The sequence below is a fragment of the Lygodium microphyllum genome, chromosome 28 (assembly GCF_053477565.2).
Source record: "Lygodium microphyllum isolate KBCC chromosome 28, Lygodium_microphyllum_v1.1.10, whole genome shotgun sequence".
Taxonomy (NCBI): Eukaryota; Viridiplantae; Streptophyta; class Polypodiopsida; order Schizaeales; family Lygodiaceae; genus Lygodium; species Lygodium microphyllum.
Genome location: NC_141162.1, coordinates 33,253,606 through 33,259,605, shown reverse-complemented (window position 1 = coordinate 33,259,605; position 6,000 = coordinate 33,253,606).

Genomic DNA, 6,000 nt, shown 5'->3' with positions numbered 1-6,000 from the left:
AAAAACTTAGTTTGGGCAACATCTAGACTCGAACTAGGGAATGAAGGATATACAATCCCTTGTCTTACCTATATCAACCCTTCTTCATCTCATCAAATTTTTCCTCCTATTAACACTACAAGGAATTGGGCCATTAGCGATGCCGATTAGCAACAGCAGATATTGGCGTCGCTATTTGTGTCGCAAATAGCGACGCCGCAGGGAAAAAACGCGGCCGAAACCCGAGCGTGGTTTTCATTTCTTTTGCTTCGACTTTTGAGAGCGAGAGCAAGGGAGAGAGCGAAGGCTTTGTGAGAGAAGAAGAGGAAGAAGACTTGCCGCCGCCGCCGCCGCCGTTGTTCGCGAAGGAGAGGAGGAGCCTTCATCGCAAAGAGAAGCCACCCCACGCTCACCATATCTCATTGGTGAGTCTCCCTCTCTCTTTCTTTTGCTTGTTCAAGGTTTAAATCGTTCTCTTTTGCTTGTTTAGGAGAGGAAATGAAAGAGAAGGAGAGGGAGAGGGAGAGAGAGGGAGAGGGAGAGGGAGAGAAAGAGAAAGAGAGGGAGAGTGCATTCTCTCTCTCCCTCTCCCTTTTGCTTGTTTAATGTTTAAATCACTTTCTTTTTTGCTTGTTTAGGAGAGAAAATGAGACAGTAAGAGAGAAAGAGAGGGAGAGGGAGAGGGAGAGGGAGGGGGAGGAAATGAGAGAGGGAGAGAAAGAGAAAGAGAGGGAGAGGGAGGGAGAGTGCATTCTCTCTTTCCCTCTCCCTTTTGCTTGTTTAATGTTTAAATCACTTTCTTTTTTGCTTGTTTAGGAGAGGAAACGAGAGAGTAAGAGAGAAAGAGAGGGAGAGGGAGAGGGAGAGAAAGAGAAAGAGAAAGAGAAAGAGAGGGAGGGGGAGGGGGAGGGGGAGGAAATGAGAGAGGGAGAGAAAGAGAAAGAGAGGGAGAAGGAGGGAGAGTGCATTCTCTCTCTCCCTCTCCCTTTTGCTTGTTTAATGTTTAAGTCACTTTATTTTTTGCTTGTTTAGGAGAGGAAATGAGAGAGAAAGAGAGCGAGAGGGAGAGGGAGGGGAAGGAAATGAGAGAGGGATAGAAAGAGAAAGAGAGGGAGAGTGCATTGTCTCTCTCCCTCTCCCTTTTGCTTGGAGGATGTTTAAATCACTTTTCTTTTGCTTGTTTAGGAAATGAGAGAGAAAGAGAGATAGAGAGGCAGAGGGAGAAAAAGAGAAAGAGAGGGAGAGGGAGAGGGAGGGGAAGGAAATGAGAGAGGGAGAGAAAGAGAATGAGAGGGAGAGGGTGAGGGTGAGAGAGAGTGTGTGCATTCTCTCTCTCACGACGGGTTTGGTTGTTTGTTGTTTGAATCACTTTCTTTTTTGCTTGTTTAGGAGAGGAAATGAGAGAGAAAGAGAGAAAGAGAGAAAGAGAGAAAGAGAGGGAGAGAAAGAGAGGAAGAGGGAGGGGAAGGAAATTTAAGATAATAGACTTATCGATAATGGTATGCAATGTGCTTTGCCATGGGCCACGTACATTGGTGACTCTTTAAGATGGCTTAAAAATGGTCAATTCCTTCATAATTTCCAAGTAGGGGATCTAATTGTGATATGCATAATTCATTGTTTTTGTATTAACTTTATAGGCATACCAAATTAGAAATCATGCCAACTAGTCAACGGAAGGACTAAAAGACAATGATACCCTAGCTAATGGTCATTACGATACTTCATCAAAATGAACCCAAAAGTATTGTTATAGAAGAAGAAACCCTTAAATTGAGTATAGGATAATTTCTCTCAGGTCTTATAACTATGAGTAGAATTGATTGAAATAAATTTTATTACTATAGTTATTAAATTTCATAGATGGCGCGCATTAATTTTAAAATGGATTACTTATACTCAAAGCCGAGATATAACAAATAATTATCTATCGGGACAAACAAATCCTTGAGCATGATACAAGGCTGAGATATAACATTGGAAAATCTCTCAACTACTATATACAATACAAGATTTATGGTCAACTTGCAACTTGACGTACATCTCCATAAAGCTATCCATTTAAGCCTCGTTTGCTGTAATGTAAATAAGATGAAAAACGAAGGTCTTATTGTTCAAGACCGCGAGACGTATCTTAATCAGCGTGTCCCATGTCCTTGCTCTCAATGCAAGTTGGCAATTAGACGAAAACGTCGATTGTCTATAGAACACGTACGACGATTTAGGATTCGCGCGCATGGAGCCACATTGACTCTACCTTCCCAGGCTTTGCGTGAGAGCCAAGGAATCTTCGGCTCGGTCTCGCCATGGATGGTGTGAACCCATTCGGTTTGCGCTCGACTTCTTACAGTGTGTGGCCTATAGTCCTTGTCAACTAGAACATCCCTCCATGGATTTCTACGAAGAAATGACATCTCATTCTTAGCTTGCTCGTCCTGGGCCGCTACAAAGTAAAAAATATGGACGTGTATCTTCGTCCATTAGTCGATGAGCTTAAGATTTTGTGGGAGGAGGGGGTCACGCTGCAAGATATGAGCAGGCGCGATGGTCGGTGGTCAGCTAACATTCGAGCCATTCTCATGTGGACGATGCATGACTTTCCAGGATTGGGAGAGTGCTCAGGTGAGCAGACCTTTGTTCTCGCTGGTAATATCTATATTTTATTTCATTCAATCAAGTATTCACTAGGTCGTGGCTCGCCTTACAGGTCTGGTTACCTCAGGTTATCATGCATGTCCATTGTGTGGGCCACAGCTAGACTCCCGAAGGTCACGAACCATGAAGAAGATGGTATATCAAGGACACGCCGCTTTCTTACCGGAGGATCATGAACTCAAGGAAGGTTTTCTTGGACGACCTCCAGCACGTATGAACGCTGCAAGCTGGTATGAGCTGAAAATGGTAAACCCGGAATCACATCCAAATGGAATGCGACGGTTCTCAATTTTCTACGAGTTGCCATATTGGACCCACTTACAGGTCAACCACTTGTTGGATCCCATGCATATTTTCAAGAATATAAGCAGCTTGCTATGGGATCACATCACAGGAAAGAGAGACACTATAGGGTCACGAATGGATTAAAGGAGGTAGGTAAGATGGAGGCGCTTTGACCGCAATCGAGTGCTGAAGGGGGAGTGCATCTTCCTCGCGCTCCCTGGGTTTTGTCTACCAAAGAAGAGCGCATTGTGAAGCAAGTAATCAAGTCTATCCGCACTCCGACGGGTATGATGCGTTCTCTCAGGTCCGCATTTTCTAAAGATGACCAAATGTCTGGGCTAAAATCCCATGATTGACATAAGATATGTCAGGTTTGTGAACAGAATGGATTTTAATTAGCGTGGACATTTTGCAATTTGAAAAGTGACCATTATTCATAATGCTTTCTCATTTGTGGCAATTTGTCCTACCGATCGCGATCGCGGGATGCCTTACTCCAGAAATTCGCGAGGCCATTTACAAGTTGTCGACTTTGGTACAATGGATCTCACAGAAAGAGATTAAGACGTCCTCTATTGAATCCACAAGGCGGGGAGCAGTTGAGACAGTCTGTCTCTTTGAGAAATACCTGCCCACTAGCATGCTCACGATACAAGTTCACCTTCTTGTGCATCTTGTGGACGAAGTGGAGATTGCTGGACCTGTCCATACGCGATGGATGTTCTTCCTGGAGCGCTTCATGAAAACCCTAAAAGGATTTGTGCGACAACGAGCTCGTCCAGAAGGTAGCATGACGGAAGGTTGGTTGGTGTCAGAGGCGTTAGTGCATATCTCACAATGGCTACCAACGGTGGAACCAGACAATGAAATGCTATGGACGCTGAAGGACGATGATAAGCTGACTGGAGATGTGGTGGTTGAAAATGGGGTAGAAAAAAGAATGGATGCCTCAATGGAAGAGAATGTGAATCGCTTTTGTATGTTGCAATATGCCTCCATGGAGACGTGGCTCGCCAAGTACCAAATTGCAAGGCAAGATTGAGAGGAAGCTTGAGTTGAATTCCGATGCAGTACGCGTCACCGACCGATTCAATATCCCGAAGGCATGGAGGAGATGCCGCGGTTTATGTCAACATGATGGTTGCATGGAGCCTTGACCGCAGCATCCAGCAAAGGGACAAAGGTCTCAATGGAGGAGTGGGAGTTCTCGAGGGGATGTAGTCCAAAGGTAATGAGGGGTTTAGAATGTGTCGTATCTAAATTTGCTTGCTACATCTAATTTGAGTGTTTCAATGTACAGTACAAAATATATAGTGCAGCGTGGTCGCGCGGACGGCATTTTCGGGTGGAGCGTATTGACAAAATGCGCTCCACAATGGACTGTGGTGTCATGGCAAGGTTTGAGCAAGAGAGCCGGCGACGAGCAACGGATCCGAACACGGTTGTGGATGAGATGGAGTATTTTGGGAACTTGCAAAGTATTATTACGGTGGATTACCGTAGCTTCTCCATGATACTATTCGATGTGCAGTGGTTCAAAGTGGTACTTGGAGGAGCTGGAGCAACAGTTCGACGAGGTCCATTTGGATTTCTTGAAATAGATTCCGAAAAAGAATGGACGGATTTGCACGACACCTTCGTGTTGCCGGCCCATTGTGAACAGGTGCAAATAGTCATTTGCTTGCTAATTGTAATACGACATGGTTTATGTCACAATGGTTTGAACTCGCTTTGTAAGTGTTTGTTCTATCCAAACCCCCGACAACCTCGATGGTGGTATATTATACCTTCAACTCCTCGAGGTGCGAGAGTATATGATCAAAGTGATGTTCCAGGCATAGATGAAGAAAATATGCAAATAGAGGGGTCGATATTACAAGGGGTGGAGGCCACCGCAAGCTTGGAGCCCGCATCGGCTAACAATGATGGAAATACAGAAGTCATAGAATTTTTTGAGAATGAGGCAGACTCGTTCTTTTGTGGTGACATGTCTATCAACCTTCCAGTGTATGCAGAGTTGTATCAGGAGATTAACATGGGACCATAGAATACTTCATTCTTGGAAAATTGTATTACTCAATTTGTTGTTTAGATCTTCCATAAAGGTAGATAAGATATGCATTTTAAGAGGGATTTTTCAAAAATGATTTATATTACTATGCTTTGTATAGTTTAAATTGATTATTCTAACATCATTTTTTATATGTGCAAGTAACATTTTCAGGATGAGTCGAGGGATGAGCGATGAGGAGTTTCAGGACATGATGGCACGCATGTCTCCAGATCAGCTCACGAGATTCAAAGAGATGGCAGACCAGGAGTTGTCTCGTTCTTCATCAAGGCGCTCTGCTAGATCTGTTTCAGCGCGCTCTGCTAGATCTGTTTCAGACGATCTCGATGCTCACGACTTGGGCTAGAGGGAGGGACTGCAGGAGGATCAGGGGGTGCTGCTGTGGAGACACGAACGTGGTGTCTCTGTCTCGTCGTTCAGCTGGAGCTGCGTCACCTCCAGGATTTGTCACACCTGTGGGGACGTCTACTCCAGTTACTCCGGCTTTTGCACAGCCGTCGGTAGATGGCACGCCTTTTGGTGGCACCCCTTTGAGTGGCACTCCGGGAGAGGGTACCCCCGTCGGTACACCGGATGTACAAGGGTCTCCTGGATATGCCCAGTAGCATGGACGGAGATGGGAGAGGGCCCATCTTAGGCAAACTCCTAGGGGTTATGGATACCTAGTGGATAGTAGGTCAGGAGCCATCATCATGAATGATGAGGGGAGGAGGGTGATGGCTCGCATGAGGGAGTTGTGCCAACAAGTTTTTTGACACAACGTCCTGGATCATTAGAGGAACATACTGGAGGGGAGCAAGGACTACATAGTAGCATCCTTGCACGAGGAGTTCCCGGTGCCAGCCACAGTAGATCGATTCTCTACGGGTTGGATGATGGATTGCATGTGTGCATACATGTCACATAGACGATCCGACGCATGCAAGGCAATCAAGAGTGGGGCTCCAAAGCCCGAGTGATTAGATGCAAACGACTGGCGCCGACTGAGGGAGGAGGCTGCAGATTCGCCA